General features: G+C 36.1%; 1 long non-coding RNA gene across 1 annotated transcript; it reads right to left on the bottom strand.

Moving 5' to 3' along the window:
* Positions 1 to 15,329: 15,329 nt before the first annotated feature.
* Positions 15,330 to 22,242, bottom strand: LOC115428568 (uncharacterized). The gene is made up of 3 exons (XR_003936647.1): positions 22,148 to 22,242; positions 20,029 to 20,031; positions 15,330 to 15,342 (listed from the first exon to the last, which is right to left on the bottom strand). It is a non-coding gene; the product is annotated as an uncharacterized LOC115428568 (long non-coding RNA).
* Between the last annotated feature and the right edge of the window lie 1,242 nt (positions 22,243 to 23,484).

The raw sequence follows: 23,484 nt of genomic DNA, 5'->3' as shown, positions 1-23,484 counted from the left end.
CCTGTTAAAATGTTTAATTTATGAGGGTTAGTCGTATATTTCACATGTAAAATATATAAAATAACTACCTATATAACATTTACATATTGGATTTTTTTCTTCAGTCACTCATTCTGTTTTTATTTTCATCAGTTTCTATTTAAGCTCATATTTTCCCAATGATTTTTCTTCTTTCTTGTTGTTTTTCTGGTCTTTTTCTCTACTTATGTAAACATTTATGTATAACATAAGTGCGTCTATATAAGAGACATGTATATAGCAGTTGAACAGCTATTATGAGGTTAGTGACAGTAAAACTTGCTAATGTTTATATTAAAAATGTGTTTTCTCAGGGCCGCTCGTACAGTTTATACATAGAAATTCTGCTTATAATACATTTACATATTGCTTTTATTTGAATTGCAAATGAGTTGAAATCTTATTTTTCCACTCTTCTTATCGTCTTGTTCTTCTTCTGGTCCTTTTCTCCACATATGGACACACAGATAGAACATATATGCCTCTATATTAGAGTAATGCTGGTGTATATGCATTATATATGAACAGTTATCACATGTTTAGTCTGCAGATAAAGGAAGGTTTGGGAAATATTTGAAATACTCATAAAAGTTGTTTATGTACATATTTAAATTTCATGTTTATATATTTTGCATTTTGATATTCAAAGTATCTGCATGTTTTCTATTTGCACATTGTCTTTCCTGAGTCGATATCATGCTCATTTCTTTGTTTCACGTTCTGTTCAGTCCTATTTTCCTACCGGTCGTTCCTCGTTCTTTTCCTCCGTTTGTTTTTTTCTCCACATATAGAAGCGTCTATAAAACACATGCCCTTGTACAAGAGTAAGGCTGACAACTGTATTACACAAGAGGAGCTGTTATATATTCAGTCTGCAGATAATGGAAGTGTTTTAGAACCAGTGAGGTTTAACTATGTTCAGTACATCTACATATGTATTACATTTACATACGGGCTTTTCTTATGCTGTTTTTACTTTAGTTTAATTTATTTAGACTTAGACTTTATTCGTCCCAGAAGAGAGCTCTGTTTCCACATGACTGTACATAGAATTATCTCACAAACACACACATCGACATCAAAACAGAAAAGAAAAACATACAGAAAAGGCAGACCTATCACAAAGACCGCCGACTTCTCAGTATTCTCTGTTAATATACAATAGTACATGTACATAACTGTAAAATAACTACTTTTGTCACATGCATTTGAACAGGGACTATGTACAAAAGCATGAATCTTATGGAGAGAATTTGTGTGGCATTAGATTTTGCTTCAGCTTGTCCCAGTGCAGGTGTAAACATAAAAACAAAACATCCACATCTGAAATGAACATAACTTCTGAAATTTAGGAGGTCATGTGACGAGACCATCCCAACAGTCACATAAAACACTCACATACAGTTAAACATGCTCATTTTTGGCCAATTTCTGTCTTATTTTCTTCTCTATAGTCACTTTTTCCCCACAGCCTAGAATAGAATAGAATAGAATAGAATAGAATAGAATAGAATAGAATAGAATAGCCTTTATTATCATTATAGTCAAACAAGTTCATTTTTGGTCAATTTCTGTCTTATTTTCTTCTCTATAGTCACTTTTTCCCACAGCCTAGAATAGAATAGAATAGAATAGAATAGAATAGAATAGAATAGAATAGAATAGAATAGAATAGAATAGAATAGAATAGAATAGAATGCTGTTTATTGTCATTATAGTTAAACAAGTTCATTTTTGGCCAATTTCTGTCTTATTTTCTTCTCTACAGTCATTTTTTCCCACAGCCTAGAATAGAATAGAATAGAATAGAATAGAATAGAATAGAATAGAATAGAATAGCCTTTATTATCATTATAGTCAAACAAGTTCATTTTTGGTCAATTTCTGTCTTATTTTCTTCTCTATAGTCACTTTTCCCACAGCCTAGAATAGAATAGAATAGAATAGAATAGAATAGAATAGAATAGAATAGAATAGAATAGAATAGAATACCCTTTGTTGTCATTATAGTCAAACAAGTTCATTTTTGGTCAATTTCTGTCTTATTTTCTTCTCTATAATCACTTTTTCCCCACAGCCTAGAATAGAATAGAATAGAATAGAATAGAATAGAATAGAATAGAATGCTGTTTATTGTCATTATAGTTAAACAAGTTCATTTTGGCCAATTTCTGTCTTATTTTCTTCTCTACAGTCACTTTTTCCCACAGCCTAGAATAGAATAGAATAGAATAGAATAGAATAGAATAGAATAGAATAGAATAGAATAGAATAGAATAGAATAGAATAGAATAGAAAGCCCTTTATTGTCATTAAACTGGATGTATGAGATTGGAGAGCTTCTCCTTTTTCAGTGCAAACAGGTAAAAAGATCAAATATAAGGTGCAAAATAAAGTCTTACAAAACAGTGCAGTTAACTATATATAAATATGGAGATTTAAAAAAAGCATAAAAATTGAGAATGTAAAACATTTATTACCTATATTTCATTTCATTTATTTGGGTTAGACCATCGCTGTTCTTCCTGGAGTCCACACCCAACATAATTGTGTTTACACTGCAATACACAAATGACCAAAAAACACACAAGACCAAACAACACAAACAACAAATAAAAACCATTCATCACAATTACAAAACAAAAACAACATACATATAATACAGGACCTAGTTCAATTAACAGTACCTTCCCAAAAAAAGTAGTTTTTTTGCATAATTTGTAAATGGTCAGATATATTTAACAGTTTTATATCAATGTAACGTCAATCAACTAAACATTAGCAGACACCGAGCATTGTTTTGCAAGTAAATCCTCTTTCAGTAATTCTGTAAATCTGTATTTTAATTGTTATTTTCTTGAATGATTCGTCCCGGCAGATCATTCCATACCACCATGGCTCTATGCATACAGTACTTTGTGATGTACACTGATTTGACTCCCTTACATCCTCTGATTTGTGAAAATATCAGTTTGAAACCATAGTTAAATTAGCAACAGATGTGTTTTGTGTTTCTTTTTTGTGATGCCATATGTTTTCCCTCAAGGTTATTTGTCATATATAGACATTCGATGTTGCATTTGCAGATTTCTCATGCATCAGTGTTTGTATTTCTTCTCTAATTCTGCTTTTTTTTCTGTCTTGTGTTGCACACTAACCTGAGTCATGCATCTTATGATTCTGTCCACACAGCTCACTCACTGCAGCTCATTTTATTTGTTTATACTTTGTCTTGTTAAAAGTGAAGTTCCTACACTCACTTACGTCCTCTGATTTGTGAAAATATCAGTTTAAAGCCATAGTTAAATTTGCAAAAGATGTGTTTGTGTTTCTTTTTTGTGGTTCCATATGTTTTCCCTCATTTGTCATATGAACGAATGAATGTTTTTATTATTGTGTCTTGTATAAAGAACATGCCCAGCCCTTACATGGGTTTATAAGACACCAAAAATACAAACCAGAAATCAAACACCAGACAACAAGCACAATAGATATGAACAAAACAAGATAGTGACCTATTTAAACAAACACATCTGCCGCTTTTTCCAGGCTTTACAAACAAATAATGCTAATTTATATACATTAGAACTAAACAACCATTTCATCTCGTCATCATCAGTGCTCCAGAACAGATCAGGATTTCAGATACACATGTCATCAAACAAAGGGGCTCTCAGTTCATCATATAGAGGACAAGTCATAAGTAAAACTTCTGTTACATTTGCAGGTTTTTCATGCATCAGTGTTTGTATTTCTATGTAATTCTGCTTTTTTTTCTGTCTTGTGTTGCACACTAACCTGAGTCATGCATCTTATGATTCTGTCCACACAGCTCACTCACTGCAGCTCATTTTATTTGTTTACACTTTGTCTTGTTAAAAGTGAAGTTCCTACATTCACTTACGTCCTCTGATTTGTGAAAATATCAGTTTAAAGCCATAGTTAAATTTGCAAAAGATGTGTTTGTGTTTCTTTTTTGTGGTTCCATATGTTTTCCCTCATTTGTCATATGAACGAATGAATGTTTTTATTATTGTGTCTTGTATAAAGAACATGCCCAGCCCTTACATGGGTTTATAAGACACCAAAAATACAAACCAGAAATCAAACACCAGACAACAAGCACAATAGATATGAACAAAACAAGATAGTGACCTATTTAAACAAACACATCTGCCGCTTTTTCCAGGCTTTACAAACAAATAATGCTAATTTATATACATTAGAACTAAACAACCATTTCATCTCGTCGTCATCAGTGCTCCAGAACAGATCAGGATTTCAGATACACATGTCATCAAACAAAGAGGCTCTCAGTTCATCATATAGAGGACAAGTCATAAGTAAAACTTCTGTTACATTTGCAGGTTTCTCATGCATCAGTGTTTGTATTTCTATGTAATTCTGCTTTTTTTCTGTCTTGTGTTGCACACTAACCTGACTCATGCACCTTATGATTCTGTCCACAGAGCTCATTTTATTTGTAAGAAAATCAGAGTGAAAACATATGGCATCACAAAAAAGAAACACAAAACACATCTTTTGCAAATTTAACTATGACTTTTCACTCTGAATTATGTTTTCACTCTGATTTTCTTACAAATAAAATGAGCTGCAGTGAGTGAGCTGTGTGGACAGAATCATAAGGTGCACGAGTCAGGTTAGTGTGCAACACAAGACAGAAAAAAAGCAGAATTAGAGAAGAAGTACAAACACTGATGCATAAGAAACCTGCAAATGCAACATAGAATTTCTATATATGACAAATAACCTAGAGGGAAAACATATGGCATCACAAAAAAGAAACACAAAACACGTCTTTTGCAAATTTAATTATGACTTTAAACTGATATTTTCACGTATCAGAGGATGTCTGTGTGTGGGAGCATCACTGTTAACAAGACATGAAATGAAAACAAATAAACTGAAAAGTACTGTGATGGATAGAGCCATGGTGATATCAGTTGAAAGTCAGGGTTAAATTTTGCAAAAGATGTGTTTTGTGTTTTCTTTTTTGTGATGCCGTATGTTTTCCCTCAACGTTATTTGTGATAAGTAAAAATTCTGTTCCATTTGCAGGTTTCTCATGCATCAGTGTTTGTATTTCTATGTAATTCTGCTTTTTTTTCTGTCTTGTGTTGCACACTAACCTGACTCATGCACCTTATGATTCTGTCCATACAGCTCACTCACTGCAGCTCATTTTTATTTGTAAGAAAATCAGAGGGAACACCAGTGTGAGTTTCCAGGCCGTTTTTTTTTTTTTTTGAAGAAGTTCAGAGGACGTGTTTGCGGATGCCTTTGGTCATTATTTCTGCAGAAAAGAGGACGTGGAGGTGGAGGAAATCTGAAGTGGGAGCTCAGTGCCGGTTGAGCTGGTGCCTGCAGGCTTTGTTTGACCTCATCCTCCCCTCTTTCCAAAAGCCACTGAACCTGACTGAGAGATGCCGCAGATCCACGTTTCACCCACTGCCCACGGTCACAGTGACTCATGCGCACAGCGGGCCTTTTAATTGGCTGACCTGCTGCGGATCAGGAGGAAATCAGAGGAAAAGTGACCAACGCTGGCACATAATGAGCAGCACAATCCTAGTGTTTCCTCAGGTGGACTCACTTATTTTCCTTTTTTTTCCTTTTTTTTTTTTTTCTACGCATATTCTCTGTTTTATTTATTTATTTATTTTTGCTCCAAACACTGGGTTTATCTTCATCTTTAAATGTAACCCTTTAATGCATGAATTATGAGAACCTTAGTCAAATTTTTTTTTCCTAAATGTTTTTATTCCTCTTTAGACATGAAAAAAAAACAATTTAATAGAATTTTTTTTTAAATTAACTTATTTTTTAATGGCGTTACAAAAATGTCAACTCAGCTGGACACTATGTTTTTAATTTCTGAGGCAAAGAACATGCATTTAAAACGCAATATCAGTAAGTGATACGCCGTGTGGAAAACTATGAAATAAAAAGATTTTTAATGCAGCTAATCTGATGTTTTCTCATATTTTAACATTTTTATTTTATTATTTATTTTTATTTAACCTTTATTTACTCAGGCAAGCAATTAAGAACAGATTCTTCTTTACAAATGCAGCCTGATCAAAGAGCAATGACTCCTGGAGGGGTAGGGGGTGAGGGGGCTAAAAGTAAAAACAAGGTTAGACAATTACAGAAACAAACAGTTAATAAATGAATACATTACAACAATAACAGTGAGACAAGTAAAAGACAAATAGCAAGGAAAAGACAAATAAGTAAAAGACAAATAACAAGTAAAAGACAAATAAGTAAAAGACGAATAGCAAGGAAAAGACAAATAAGTAAAAGACAAATAAGTAAAAGACAAATAAGTAAAGGACAAATAACAAGTAAAAGAAAAATAAGTAAAAGAAAAATAACAAGTAAAAGACGAATAGCAAGGAAAAGACAAATAAGTAAAGGACAAATAACAAGTAAAAGAAAAATAAGTAAAAGAAAAATAACAAGTAAAAGACGAATAGCAAGGAAAAGACAAATAAGTAAAAGACAAATAACAAGTAAAAGACAAGTAAAAGACAAATACAAGTAAAAGACAAATAAACATACTCTAATACTAGTTATTACTCACTTCATGGAGATAATATGCAAAAAAAAAAAGAAAGAAAAAAAAGAAAAACCTTTTTGTTTAAGAAAATTGTTAAATTCGGTCTAATAACAAGCAGCAAGTTACAGTACTGGTATGAATGTCAGTGTATGGGATAATGCATTTAAGTGTCCACTGTGTTGGCTGATATGGAACTAAAACAACCAAATCAATAAATATATAAGAGAATAGCTTTGAATAGCAGTCCACTGTAGTGACCACTGTGCATGAAAGGGTTATTGGACTCTTTCTGGAGGAAACCGGGTTATTTAGTGCTGCTTGACTCTAATTGTTATTGAATGTGGACAGTATTTATTCGGGTTAATGTGGAAATAATGAGGTTGCCGATCTGGAGGCAGTGTTATGGGCAGTGGCGCACAAATCGATGAACACACTGAGTTAATTATGAGAAATCAATTAAAAGCTCAACCCTGGAGACGAGGGGATGCACTGGCCTCTTCATCCTCTTCATCCTCCGTCTCCTCTTCCTCCCTTTTTTTTTTTTTTTTTTTTTTTTTTTTTTTTTGCGTCATATCTCTGTTATGTTTTATATCCCTCATTCCCTCCTCCTCTCTATCTCTTTTAAACACTCATCTTTCCTCTTTTACTGCGGCAGACACACACCTGAACCTGACACGTGTTCACTTCACTCCTCAAAACTCCAAAAGCTGCAGGGAAATCCATGGAAATCCTACCGGTCAGTGAAGTGAACACACGCATAAACACACGCAGGTCAGAGGGGATTCACAGGGTTAAACACTGGGACTGAAACCTGCTCCATATCTGCACCACAGCACGGAGCGTGGACCACTGATCCCACTAATACACTTATAATTCACAATCAATAAACGACACAGGCTGCGATCGGCTCATTGCAATGCATTCTGGACTCTGTTTTTAGATGGAAACATTAGATTCAGCTTCTAAATCCAGCAAAAGACAGAATATTTCCATTAATTTCAACCTTTTCTTTCTTTATTTTTATTATTATTATTTTTAAATCAGGTTTTTATTCGCTTCAGGCCTTTTGCTTTTCCCAAATGCTGCCAAAAAACCCTTCAGTATTATTAAAAACACCTTAAATAAAATAAAAATGAAACGTTTCCATACCACATATTTAATTTATCATCGTAGTTTCAGTAGGATTATTACATTTTCTGTGCGTAATCGAAAGGAAATCAGTTAAAAATCACACACATGCAACAAGTTTTCAATATATTTTCTTGTTTCCCTAATGAATAAATAAATAAATAAAAAATCAAACACTGTATGTTATACGTATTTTTTGGTTCTTTTTATTCATTTATGAAATATCACAGCAGCAGCTTTGCCCTTTAAATAAACCACTGTGCTGCTTTTTCTTTAGATTTTTTTTAATAGAATGGTGCAAATGTAAATCGCGCTCATTAATATTCGTTTTAAATATTAAAATTATAAACATTGTTTTGCCTAAATTTAAAACGAGACGTTTCAGTTCGTTTTTAGGCTTAATTTTAATATTTTTGCTTATATGCAAATAGGACGCAGTGAGTGAAAAAGGGTGATTTTGCTATAAATGGAGCTAATAAATACTAAATAACAATACTACGAAAAGAATCTGTAGATTCTGGGTTGTTTTGGTGTTATTTTAGTGGAATTTGTATTTATGCATTGCATGTAAATGGCCTGTCACTGATGCGCCAGTGAATAGAAATGTTCTGTTAAAAGCCAACAGATATTTATAAAAGAATAGAAAATATTTTATTAAAACAGCGTAATTTAGCGCAAACGAAATTACATTTGTGCATAATTTATCTTAATTAGAATACTGCTTAAAAGGCACTTTCTTAGTGGTTTAGTATTTATTTCAGTTTGCTTTTTAATCTAAATGGAATTCTGGTTTAAAATGAAACATCAGAACCCAGGTGTAATTTTTACTCTGATCTGCAGAATAATTTCCACGTCCACGGTGTGACCTCTGCAAAAGAAACGCTTCCTAATTGTGACTAAAAATCGCCGAGGTTTTCAATCGCCCATTTGTCACCGATCGATTTTCTGTCCAAAACCCGACGCTCAGACTTTCATTTGAATTGATGAATAATAACCTCTATTTTTTTTTTTTTCTTACGTCTGAGCATCCATGTGATCTGTCACTTTCACAACTGTTTTACAGCTGTTTAACGGCGGATCCTATTGTGTTGTTGCAGTTGTAGTTTATGTGCATCATTATCGATTCTCTGATATAATTTATATTTTTGATGTTTATGGCTGGTCCCTGAATGCAACATGGAAAATAACATGATAAATTAAAAGACAAAACAAAACGTAAATTTAATATAACAGCTGTAAAGAACAGAATTATCATCTTTGTTAGAAAAATCCTAAACTTGTTTCTGGTGCAAAATGTTTATGATATTCTACTGAAAATGTTACTTCATGGAAATGTGTAAAAAAAAAAAAAAAAAAATAATAATAATAATAATAATGATGAAAAAAAAAAAAAGCAGTTCTCCTTTTGTCACTAGGGCCGTTATGGGATTATTTGCTTTTATTACGGACTCTATTGCCTTTTTCATCAATTTGTCAGGAGCGTCTGTCATTGCGGCCCCGCGCGCCAGACCCCGCCACCCTGACCCCTGACCCCGAGGTCACAGGGTCAAAGGTCAGCCGGCCACTCCGCCATCACCTCATCAGCCTGGCGCAAAACACGAGGGGGACGCGACTCGATTTTAATTACGCGTGAGTAGCCTGTGGGCACAACAACAGCTCCTTTTCCCCTCTGAAATCACTGTAGACCACAAAAATAAACTGACTTTTGACAAATGGAACACACTGGCACCGCGTTAAAACACAAATATTAATAATAAAAAGCACGTCGTGTCTATTGTGTAGTATCCCTCCGCTAGGAAATATAGTTATCCAAATGCGTAAAAGTGGGCATAGAAAAAGTTTCAGTAAATGCATTATTGTTAGAATTTTACAGTTTAATCTTCTAATTTTGCTGCTAAACTGCCAGGACTGTCATGTATTTGCAGATATTATAAACAAAAAAGACTAAAAAAGTGATACTGGCTTCATATTTGTGTTAACTTCCGGTTTAAAATGTCCACAATCCTTCAGGAAATCAGAAACGGAAGTTATATATGTTTTATAAATGTTATTTCCTTTGCTCTATAAGGATAAAACCAGGCCTAGATTATTAAAAATACAATAAATAGGCTCCTACTTTAATATTAAGAATTGTGATTTTGGTCCTGCCTAATGCTCTGTACTTGTTTCTAATGTAAACTAATTTGAATAGAGATCTGACTAAAAGTTAATAAATTCATAGTATATAGAGAAGAATAAAACATCCTTATATAAATCCAAGTCCTCTTATGTGTGTAAATGTTAAACCTGGAAGAAATAAGGTTTTTAGTTCACCCTCTAGGCCTGTGTGAAAAGAACATTTTCACCTGAAAATGTAAATAAAGCCTTTTCATGCAGGTGTTTAGTCCAGAGTCCAATTGACAATTGTAAAAGAATTGTATATAGATGAAAACACACAGACAGAAAAGTTGCTGGGTGTGAATGTGAGCTCAGACTGTGGGCAGTGTTCATACTGTATTTCTCCGTACCGGTCCGTGGAAAATAAGGATCAGGACTGTCCAGTGGCAGATAAGAAAGAAAAGCCCCTTAACTATAAACCTACTCGACCCCCTGTGGTTCACTGTCATGTCTGTGAAACTCAGTCGTCTCCAATGAATTAATTCCAAATTAACTGATAGCATCTCTCTGTGTATGTTTTTAATTTCTACCTCACCCTTTACTGTATTAAAAATAGTGCCATGAGCAAAAATGAAAAAAAAAAGAGGCAACAATCCTAGGAGATAAATAATATATCTATAATATGTGAGATCAAATGGTTTGCAGCTAATGTCAGATTTATGAGCCAAAAATGATAAACCACAGTCATAATCCTCATTGCATATTGATTCCCATCATTGTGAGTATTGATATCTGTGTAAACCTCACAATAGTCGACGTCTGATCACAGCTTCTCGATAAATAGTGGAAATGAATCCGAGGAGGTCAGAGAAACAGTAACTCCTCTGGATTGATTTCCAATAATCTGGTCGTTGCCCGTCTGATCCTCACGACGCAGGCAAAGGGGAGTTGTCACTTCATGTCCCGATGACTGTTGCTGTGGCGACTGTTGTGGCGATAATAGCAGTTAATGAGATATTAACCTCGAGTGGAGAAGAAGGTGGGAAGTGATAAGTGCAGCAGCAAATACTAATGACAGGATTTGTCAATGAGTGACCCGGTCTGATCAATATTGTTCTGTTATTCTACGGCGGTAACAAGCAACACGACCCCGTCTGTGTGAAACAAAGAGGACGCACAAAAATACATCACAACAAACCTGAAATCACACACACCTAACAAAAAAACACCAGGAAAATAGCCTTAACCCACACATCTACACATGTAAACAGTCTTTATTTTGCTTTCAGAGGCTTCGGTCAGACGGACGACTCGTTGTCCAGCTGGTTAGGATGCAAGCAGGCACTCGCGACCGAAGGGTCAGAGGTCAACTTCATCCCAGACGCCTGACCTAATCCACCAAAGATTGACCTCTGAGGGCCACGACCGGGTGTTTGTGTTTGTGTGTGCGAAGGCTGAGGAGGTGGAAGGTGTTTAAGGAGACATTTTGTGGACGATTAGGTGAGAAAGTCAACTATAGTAGGAAGGATTTTATTATTTCAACAGAAAGAATGCTGGGTTGGTGTGTTTGAGTATAAAAGGGGAAAAAATGTTTTTCCTAAAGCCTAAAATTACATCCTATGCAAATGTAGATGCGGCTGGAATCATTGAATTATGACAAATTATTAAAATGTTTCAACACAAACAAAATGAATGCAGAAGTAAAAATGCTTGTTTTATAGTGTATTTTTTCATACAGTTTTTTGTGTGTGTTGTTTTTACAAATGACTGACTTTTTTCCTGATGTTTCTTTCAGAAAATACTGAAAATACTGATTATTGTGATTCTAAAGCACATTTTGATGTCCCTAAAATATCTATTTTTGTCCAAAACGCAAAGATATTCACTTGGAGGAGTAAATAAATCACAAAAATACTAATTTAACAAACTGTAATCCAGGAATTTTGGCTTTAGTCTCACATGTTATATTGTATGTGTGTTGTTTTTAGAAAAGACTAACGACTATTTTCCTGATTATTCAGGCTGATGTATAAAACAACAGAAAATGGTGAAAAAAATACCGATCATTGCTTTTCCTAAAGCATAAAATCACACCTTATGCAAATTTAGATGTGACTGAAATCATTGAATTATTAAAATAGATTATTAAAATATTTCTCAACAAAATAATCAATACTGAGGTAAAAATGGTTGTTTTATAGTGTATGTTTTCACACAGTTTTATTGTGTGTGTGTGTGTGTTGTTTTTGCTAATGGCTATTTTCCTGATGTTTTTGTTTGATCTAGAAAATGTCAGAAAATGGTGAAAAAAGCTGATCATTGTTTTTCTAAAGCACAAAATCATGCCCTAAAATGTCTAGTTTGGTCCACAATGCAAAGATGGTCACCCAGAGACGTAAATAAACCATAAGAATACTACTCTAACCGGCTATAATATGAGAATGTTGACTTTAATCATAAGAGAAATACTAACAGATTTACTGAATATCTTCATGGCAGTTAATTAAATAACTGAAATGTAAGTGGTTGTATTTTCAAATAAAAAGACACTCTTTATTAGTTCCCTGCCCCATTAATCTTACGGCTTTCAAAAACGTAAAGGTGGGAAACAGAGATAAAAAAAAAAAAAAAAGTGAATGAAATAAGAAAGGGAGAAAAATTACAGAGACAAAACAAAAGACAAGGCAGAGAAAAGTGGCTGAAAGAACAATGACAGATTGGGGCGATAGTTGCAGTTAGTTGCAGGTTTTCTTCCTGGGCAGTGATTGGCCTCTCGTCCTTTATTGGTATCACTTCTCCGCCATCATTTCATCCTTGTCTTCTGCCCCCCCAGACCCCCCACCCCTCCTCCTCCTGCTCCACTGTCCCTCCATCCCTTCATCTCTCTGCAGCTCTCCAGCGAATTATCACCTGACCTTGACTCGTGACCTGCTGTAACACCCAACAAATACACATCCAGGGATACAACGCACACAAGGACGAGCTTATACACACTCGCGCTGCCTTGTCGACTCTTAGTCCTACATTTAAGTGGACATTCACACGTGTGCAGCTGTTGGACGAGCCGTGAGAGATACCACCAAAATGTCACAAAATATCCGGAAAGTACTACATTTCACATTCGATACTCGACAAATATTGGACATTTACTCATGTTTGACTGTTCAGATCCTTTCCTTTCTTTTTCAAGCAACACATATGAAATAATTCGGGGTAAAAACATAATAAAGTAAATGGAAAAATCTGTAAAACGTGCATCGTCTCATTCTGGGATTTGTTTTAACCACTCGACTGCACTGTTTCTTGTGTAGATGGTAAAAACATTCCTGCCTTTTAGAATAGAATAGAGCTTTATTGTCACTGTTATAGGAACAATGAAAATCAGTTTTGCAGCTGTGTTTCTTTTTAGCACCAAACACTTAAAGTACAAAAAAACCTGTATTAAATTATCACCGTGTCAAAAGACTATATAGAAATATCACATTAATTATACCCGAAAAATATTCTTGTCAGTCTTTTTTATTCAAGAGTTAATCACAAAAACATCCGTTATTACAGTAAACACACAGTGAACAAACCAAAAGTACAACAGAGGAAAGCAAACATAACAAACACACATTTTAACAACCCTCATCCATCCACCCCCCCACCCCCCATCCCAGGACTTATGACGTATCACACCAAGGGAGGCCACATAAATTCTAATTATATTCAGGTTGAGTTATCAATATATTGTTGAAGGGAATGACAAATCTGATTAAACTGGTGTCGTTTATTTCACAGTGAGAACTGGATTGTGAATTTTTTTTTTTTTTCCAGAACAACAAAACTACCCGAAAAATATTGATAATATATTAAACTACGTAGAAATACTGAAATATATAAAAATCCAATTTTATACTGTAGATGGAAGACATATAATGGATATATACAGGTATTATAGGATATATAAAAGGTAGATCTGACTGACCTGTGACAATGTGTTGCTTTTATTTATTATTTATTTCCTACCATCCTGTTGTCATCCAGATGATTATAAATATGCTTTAAATGAATTTGTGGCTCAATAAAAAGAGCATATGAAGTTATACTGTACATGTTTTTTCCATCATTGCACTATATATGTTTGTTAAGATGCAAGAATACTTGTATTTTAGGATTTATCTGCAGGATTATATCATTTCATACAAAAGAAAATGCTCAAATTTTACTTACTTTAGGGCATAATTTTAACTGTAATGAAGATTTTTACTGTCGGATTCAAATAAAACAAAGTGCAGAAATTTTACCGACTTTATTTTCAGATTATTTTAGGATCTGTGTGCATGATTATATTGTCTCGTACAAGAGAAAATGCTTCAGGGGATCATTTTAACTGTAATGAACAGTTGTATTTTAGGATTTATTTGTAAGATGATAGTGGAATCTCAAACATATATTGTGCAAATAATGGTAAAACATCTACAGTGTATCTTCATTTGTTCTTTTGTTAAATCATAAATTTAAAGTGCATTTATGTCATTTGGACAATGATGGGATGCAAGCGTGGAATTTACATGTAAGCAACAACTACATTTTGTGAATTTTCACCATAACAGAATTAAATGGCATGAAGCTTTTCACTGACAATATTATCCCATAAATCACTGTCTGATTAAAACTCCTATAGCTGTATTAAATCTGTTTTTATTGTTTTATTTTAGGCTCAATACCTTCTGATACAGAGCAAGACAAAGAAACTCACCTTTGACCGGAAATAATATGGATGCAACATAATTATAGCATGAATTTGCATATTTTGACCATATCTGTCGGTGTGTTTTTGATAGACCAACGGACAAATAGTATTTATTTGAGAAAATTGAAGTAGATAATGGGTAATGTATAATGCTGATAATGTATAAAAACTAAAAAGAATGTTTCCTTAAATGCGTTTCTGTGATTACAGCGATGAACTACAATCAAAGGATGGCGCCACAATTCGGCCTCAGCCTCTCCCACATCTCGTCATCCTGGAGGTTCAGACATTAAGGTGAGTGAGAGGAGGAGGAGGAGGAGGAGGATGAAGGCAGAGGAGGAGATGGAGGATGAAAGCAGGGTGGAAATACGCCTGGTCGAGCGCTTGTAGTGTTTCCATCCCTCCCCTTCGCCCCCTCCTCTCCTCCCCAAAAAACATTCTTTCCCCTCTTGGAGCTCTCATTCACCCCTAATCCCTCGCTACTCCACTGCATATGTTTCCTAATCCGGAGTGTGTGGGAGGCCCTGAAAGCCCCCCTCCTTTCTCCCCCCACTCATGAGCCCTGCTCTCGCCTTTCTCTCAGTGGCTGTAATGCTCCAACCTACCTCCGTTCTTCTTTCTTTTCACCCTGCTCTTTCCCTTTCTCTTTTTTCCCAAAGCTCTTATCATGAGACGACATTCTCTGTGTGGACTGGGCTGCCCCCCCTCCTACACCCCCCTCCCCTCCCCTCCCCTCCCCTTCTCGATGGCTTCTCTGATTTCTGGAGCCTTTGAGGAGCTTTAAGCAAGTTTCCACACAGTATTTCTATTTAAAGGCTGTAGTTAAAGTTGAATGGTAGAACAAGTGTGATGGAACTTTAACTGTGTGAGTTTTGTGCATCCATTTAGTAACCTTTTAACAGGCAAGAGACTATTTTTGGTAATTTCCACACACATTAGAAGACAGTGACAGCACCAGTTACATTGAAGACAGTGAGGCAACAATTTCAGGTCCAATTGTGGTCTACAAGGTCTGTAAGGTCCAATGTGGTCTACAGGGTCTGTAACACTGCAACACGATGGTCAACATATGTTGTGACACGAAAAGAAGTTGACTTATTAAAACATTAGAAATCTTCTGAAAAATATAATATCTATGTTCAGTACATTTCACACAGTAAGATCAGATCTCTGTGCTGGAATTTACTTTCCTTTTTCAGCCATTTTACACAAATAATGGCATAAAAAAACAAACATTTTAGACGCTCATTACAGTTTCTTTAACCCTTTATCAGGCAAGTGACAAGGTCCAATGTGGTCTACAGGGTCTGGAAGGTCCAGTGTAGTCTACAGGGTCTGGAAGGTCCAATGTGGTCTACAGGGTCTGGAAAGTCCACCTCTGCATGAACAGTGAGTGTACCTGCTTTGTTCGGTATCATGAAGTAATGGTACTAATGTAAGGAATGATGTTCGAAGGGATCATGTGGATGTGGACAAGGGTCTGGATCAGCACTGATGTGGGTCTAATGTTCTAAAAGTGATGTTCTAATGTTCTAAAACTTGTGTTTCTTTCACATTACACTTTTTTTTTTGTATTTTTTTACATTTACTTCTTGGATTTCATTTTTTTTTGCCACACATGGATAGGAAACCAAATACAGTAACTTCATTGCCCTTGATTTTCATCATGACAATAGAAAATTTTGAAAAATTTCACAAAAGTTTTAAAGTCTTGTGTGCCCTATCAAGGGTTAAGACCAAAATCAGGATTTTGTGCAGTTTGAGACAAATCTGAAACCCAGAGTATTCAGCATTTCCACATTAACCCATAAAGACTCAAACAGCCATTGATCTACTGATCTAAAATATCTAATAACTTCTGAACCACTAATTCTGTCAATCCATGTAAATAATTGGTGTAAAATACAGTTTTTCATCTTTTCATTGTCATCAGATATGACCCATTTGGACGTTCAGAGGCTCAATAGTTGCCATGGAAACAACATCGTCTTCTACAGCATTGATTCACCAGTGAAACCAATAGAGTTTGACAAATGACATTGGATGGAGACACTTGTTTTTACATTAAGTTATTGATATATTTTCTGAAAAAATCACTTTTTCTGCAGTTTTCTTTTTTTACCTCCGCCAAGGAGGTTATGTTTTTGTCGGCGTTGGTTTGTTTGTCTGTCTGTCTGTGTGCAAGGCAACTCAAAAAGTTATGGACGGATTTGGATGAAAATTTCAGGAAATGTTGATACTGGCACAAGGAACAAATAATTAAATTTTGGTGGTGATCGGGGATGGGGGGGCCTTTGGAGCCCACTGATCTGCCTTGGTGGAGGTCTGTGCTCTACGAGTGCTTTTCTAGAAAAGACAGCGCAGACCTCCGCCAGTATCAACATTTCCTGAAATTTTCATCTAAATCCAGGGCACTAATCTGCCTTGGCAGAGGTCTGCGCTGTCCCAGTGCTTCTAGTTTCTAATATAATAACCCTCAACTTTAATCTGAGCTTTTATGAACATCTATATGATGAGTAAATGAAATCCAAGAAAATACCTGAATTTCACTGAAAAAATGCAAAATACAGAAGATAATGTTATAATAATAATAATATAATAATAATACTAATATAATAATGTTACAATGATAGAGATGATAAATCACTTGAGAATGGTTGAATAGAGAGAAAAATTCATTTGGGAAGTGACATAAAAGTAGCACTTCATCTTTATTGGTTAATGTAACAGCTGTTATACGAAGGGGCTTCAAAAAGTTCACAGAAAAAGGACAGTTGGAAAAATCAGTTTGAGTTATGATGTTTATTTTTCATCTTATGCTCCGTGTAGGTCAATACCAGCCTTTAAGCCCATCTGTGTAAAACTGAGGTCCATGCCATTTAAATCATGTCAAAGCTATGTTTTTTCCACGAACTTTGTGCAGCCCCTTGTATATTGTCTGGGCTTGTGTTTTACATTATATCAAACATCAGCTGCGTCATATAATTTACCGACTTAACATGTAACATTACTTGTATCTATACATTGCAACGTGCACATGTTAGGACTCAAGATGTGTGTAAAACTGAACTATGGTATTGAAGTGCTGAGTTAATTCTTTCTTTCAAAGACCCATAAGTGCAAGACGGTTCAGTGAAGAATAAATGCCGTTTCAGTGTCATGCGTCTAAAATGATACAGATTCCAACCATTTCTTTTGCCCTTTCAGTAAATATTGCACCCATTTTCCACAAGCCACATACCTTAGAAAATGAACTTCACTTAAAGCTCGACTCTGTCTCAGTAATAACCCTGGTGAGATTTTGCTTCACACATTTCATCTGGAAGAAGTGAAAATGACCAGGAAAAAACTGAGTGAAAATTATGATAAAATGATGATTACCACAAGAAAATGTAGATATTATTACATTATAAACATATTTATGTCTTATTCATCTACTTCAATATATCCCAGTCAGGAGACAGGAAGCACACAGTTTCATATCATATGTCACATGTACGTTGCAATATTTTTTAGTCTTGAAGATCTTAATCGACTGTATATAAAGATGGACTCAGTGAGAACATGCATCTCTGTCTACCCCTGGTGGCTGACTGTGGTAGAGGTCCCACTTCCTCTATGTTAATCTGTGGGACTTTGGCAACATTAAAAAAGGTCCACATCCAGTAATTTTTTTCCAAAAGGTGATGTTGGACTTCTTAGATTGATTGATTTCATGAAACTGATTTGTGTTCAGATGATCAGTGTCCTGACCAGTTTGTTTTAATAAGTTAGTCGATGTTGTAAAAGTGGGTGATTGACAGCTCTAATGACCAATCACTGGCTGGTGAGGGTAACACATGACATCACACGTCCCTATTGCCCTCACTTTGGCTTCATTTTTATTTTTAAGAAGGCTTTCCAGAGTGAAGATTGTTTAAAAACTCCAGTTTCTGTGTATCCATGTGTTCCGGGAAATCATAGAGATGGGAAAACAATGGCCTCACACCCTATTTTACTCATGACCTGCAGCATACCTTACAGACCAGACAAATCCACATCATGTAAAGAATACACTTCCACAACCACCAACACTAATTGTAACTTTATAACTGAACTTGTTGCTGCTTCACCTTCATGATAAATTAAAGCCTTAGTGTTTGCTACATCCAGTATTGTCCATGGTGTCCACAGGTTGGACAATGACTATGGTTTGAGTGTTTGGATCAGTTTGGAGTCGCTTTTGTGTTGAGATACTTTGTAAAACGAAGGTCATGTGGACAGAATTACTTAGGTACTGTGGATGGGGTTAACAATTTATACCTGCTGTTATATACTAGCCTATTGTGCATTCCTTTTTACAGCTCTAGAAAAATGAAGAGACCACTGCAATTTTCTCTAAAGTCAGCCTGTCTGCATGTATGACAGCCATTCCATTCCTATGTCTGCTGAATTCCAAAACAAGAACACCTTATTCTACTGAATAAATACCTGATCCATGTCTTATTTAGGAAGGAGAAGTATAAACACCTCTACTGTGGTCATCATTGTCTTCTTACAATAGGCAAAAACGGTGCTATTAGTACCACAAAAGTAATGGGAATCCAAAAATAACTATTGAAAACTACTGGACTTCTGCACTGACAATGTTCCCAAACTCTGAGGACTGGTTCCTCTATCAGGACAATGCTCCGGGCCTCCGCTAGGTCAATAAAGGTGTGGATGACGGACCACCAGATGAAGACCCTGTCATGATCAGCCCAATCTCCAGACCTGAACCCACTTTGAAAACTTCTGGAGGAAGACAGATGGTCACAAACCATCGAACATTGTTGAGCTTCTTGAATTTCTCCGCCAGGAGCTGCGTAAAGTCATCCAACAGCAACGGTTTAAAGCCAAGACACGTGGAAATCAGGGTTATTCCACCAAATGTTTTTTTTTTTTTTTTTTTTTTAACTTTTCCCAAGTAACAATAATAGAATTGTGTTGTTTAGAAATGACTGTAAACTGATTTTATTTGAATTAATTGAGGTCTGAAAACACCTGCATCTTTTTGTCATTTTGACCATGGGTCGTGTTCTGCAAATACATGCTTTAAATAACAATATTTTTTATTTGGGAGAAAAGTTGTTGGTCGTTTAGAGAATAAAACAAAAATGGTCATTTTTACTCAAACACATACCTATAAATGATAAAATCAGAGAAAGTGATAATTTTGCAGTGGTCTGTTATTTTTTTTTCCGTAGCTGTATCATGTGAAACAAGGCAAATTAACTCACGTCTTTCTCCATCAGTTTGCAGGAAAACTCACACAGTTCTCATTTTTTCAGACTAATCTGAAGAATGATAGAACAATTTCCTCTGATTTAAGGGATGTTGGATACACAGAAACCACCCCTCGCAGCTATTTTCGACAAATTCACAAACGGATCCAGAAAACGTTCCATATCGCGGTATAAATCTCACTTTTTCGTCAATAGCGCACAGCCTTAATTTTAAGCGAAAGAAAGAAAGTAAATTAGAAATAAATAACACACAGACTTTTGTAAGAAAAATGTTGGACTCAAACAGTCTTCTTTTTTCAATACCTTGATTATTTTCCTGTAGTTTTTGCTGCTCCTCATTCATCCTTTTTCTCCTGCTCGCTGTCTTATTTTCTCTCAGGTGATTTTGTTCTCTCTCCTCTCCTTCATTTCGGCTGCTCTTGTAACACACACACCCACACAGGCTTTTTGTCCTGCTTCTCCTCTTGCTTTACCCCATTACTGAATAGTATTCCTGGAGCCTTTTGTGGAGCCTTGTATAGGCACATGCCAAGTCAAGTTATTTCAGAGCGGTTTCAATGGAATTACCTCCCAAAATAATCTCCTTTTGCTCCAAAAAAAAAAAAAAGTAGAAAAGGATAGAAGAATAGAACAGAATAATGTAAAATGAAACAGCACCCTTGACATAGAATAAGCCTGTTCCGCACTAGAGGAACACGAGAATATCAAAAGATCAGAGTCTACATATTTTAAAAAGCACCATGGAATCTGGATGTGAATTGTGGATAAAAGTGTTATCTTAATGCATAACACCCGCATGTACACTGGAAAGTAAACCCACCCATGCTCCGCTCCCTCTGCTTTTTATCCGGAAAATAGAGTTTATTCACTCCATTCCTCTCACATAAATAGTACAGTTTAATATAACAGAACATCAATTGGTTACATCAATAAAGTCTTCTATGGCAATACACAGAATTGAGTATTCAGTCACAGCATGGGTTGTTTCTTTTTAAGTCCATTTAAGTGGATTTCAGTATTAATGAACCTTCAGTTGTATGCCCGAACATTCTGTTTAACTGGAGGTCAAACCATAAATGTAGGCCAGAGTTTTCACTTTACACCATCCTTAAACACAGTGACGACCAAAGAGAGGTTAATGTGTGTTCTGAATCAAAGACCTATGTTTATTTATCTTTTGTCTGAGTAGCAGGTGGGTTGTGTTATTCTGCAGAACAAACCCTAAAAGTTATATGATTATATCTATAAAAGAATCGTCCCCTTCTCTCTCATCAATTCATTCACCTCTGCTGCAGTTGATTCCTTTGAGTCTTTTCATAAAAGATGTTAATTCAATATTTCTTTAGCAGTTGCAATGTCAAGGCTTATATCGCTTTAAACACACACTCAAATGTGGATCAGTTTATGCTCAATAGTACAATATTGTAAATGAAAATGAAGGGTTTCAGCTCTTACAGCGTTTTTATACAGCATTTTAGTGTGATTATGAGATATGAATGTAATAATTTGCACTTCTGTTTTCTAATTTCTATAGCCAAATAATGTATTTCTGTGCCTGTTTCTTCACACGTATGGAAAATAAGTGCACTATTTGAAAGATTTCATCGGATAAAACAGAAAACAACTTTGAATACAGCAAAGTTGTGGTGCGGTTGCGTAGTGTTAGCATTTCCACCTCTAGCTCCCGGTTTGATTTTCAGTCAGAGCCTTTCTGCGTCGACTTTACTTATTATTTACGTGATGTTCAGCTTCTCTGGTTTCCTCCACCATTACAAACAAGTACATATAGGCTGATTCTCCTGTTGATGTCCCTGAAGTTCCCAAGTGCCTTCCTTATGGGCTATGTGCAAATGCTGTCTGCTAATGCTAATGCTAAGAGCCCCTTTACACAGCCAGGAGATTGTTGGGTGACCATTGAGCGATCAAAAATTGGCCTGATCTCTCAACAATCTCCTCACCCTCAAAAAAAGTTGTTTCTGTGTAAATGTTTGGGAGATCCTTGTGCGCTCGTTGTGCCTTCGGCCCCCTACTTTAAACTGTCTGGACAGTCAGATCAGGCGGGGGGGTCATCGAGATAGTCGTACCCATTCCCTCATTGATCTCTCAACCATCTCTACCTTCGGAGTGGAAAAATTTGGTGTTCAATGGAAGATTGCTGAGAGAATATTGGGAGATTGTTGAGATCGCTGAGGGCTCCTTGAGCGCGAGTTGAGCATTCACTGAGAGATCGCGTTGCTTGGCGATTGTTGAGAGATTGTTTTGGACCCAGTCAAAACCTTGAGGAGACCATGGCGACCGTGGAGATCACTGGAAGATCACTGGAAGATCGTTGAAAGATCATTGAGAGATCTGGCCACTTTTTCATCGCTCAACAATCTCTCAACGATCACCACCCAGTGTAAAAGGGGGTTTTAGTAGTGTGCAGTAGGATGGGTAAAATGCAGAAACCAAATTTCCCTGCAGGGATAATAAAGCGAGTTAACATGTGTGGGTTGACATTGGATGTTCTTGTTTCCTCATTTTCCATTATTTCAACTGTAGGAATATGATTTTGCTTCATGCTAAGAGGACGACCAGATGTGAACCAGTTAATCAACACTCACTCCCAAGTTGTCAAATCTGGATTTTTCATCTCATTAATGACATCTGTGAATTTTGATGTCTCGTTTTGAGGATGTTCTATATGGCCAACCCTGGTCCTGGAGAGCCACTATCCTGCATGTTTTAGATGTATCCCTCTTCCAACTCACCTGATTCAAATTATAAGCCTATCATCAAGCTCTGTAGAAGCCTGATAATGACAGTCAGGTGTTCTGGAAGAGGGAAACATTTAAAACATGCAGGATAGTGGCTCTACAGGACCAGGGTTGGCCAACCCTGTTCTATATCCTTATGTTGATCCTGGGTTTTGGCTCCAGCAGACAAATACCTGCCTTCCTCTTTAATGCCTATCTATACCGGTCATGCTTACGACCTTAACTGTGCTTTGTGTGTAACTTATAACCACGAGAGGCGCAAATTCAGTAAAAAATCACCATAAATGCGCAACACTGGACCTTTTTATTTCATGCATTACTGGCGGGGGCAGAACCTATGGGGAGCAGCCATTGCCAGTGACGTACCATCGTTGATTCCAGGTGATCAAGTGCAAGTAAACAAGCAGCAGTCAGTGAGCAAGATTGAGTGGAAAGCACGTGTTTGCGCTTGTTGTTTGTGCAGCCGTAAGCTTAGCACTCCACCGTTGTCCTAGAGACGCGACCCAGCACTGGGCGATAATGTGTCATCTTAGACTGGTGTCTGCTGCACAGGGTCAGTGACCAGTCCGTCGCAGCCCAGGTCATCAGACAATACAGCGAGTCTGCAGCACTGCCGATGCTGGAATATCCCGTGAAGGAGGCAACAGGTCGCTGACCATGCCTGACTGTCAGAGCGGTGACTTATCACTTGTGCAGACTTGACAATGGCCTATAAAATAAGTTACCTGAAGAAATTGCTAGTATTATATGTGATTTTTTGAAATGACTGGCAACGAAAATTCCCTACAGGTACCCTTTAAGGATCAGATTTGGTCGTATTGGTGGATGTTGGTTGGTTCAAGGCTACTTCTTTTTTCAAAGTTACATTTGCTGAAGTTTCTGTGTGAGGCATCTTTGTCT

The sequence above is a fragment of the Sphaeramia orbicularis genome, chromosome 11, assembly GCF_902148855.1.
Source record: "Sphaeramia orbicularis chromosome 11, fSphaOr1.1, whole genome shotgun sequence".
NCBI lineage: Eukaryota > Metazoa > Chordata > Actinopteri > Kurtiformes > Apogonidae > Sphaeramia > Sphaeramia orbicularis.
Note: the sequence above shows the minus strand (reverse complement) of the source record. Positions and strands in the feature narration are given on the sequence as shown.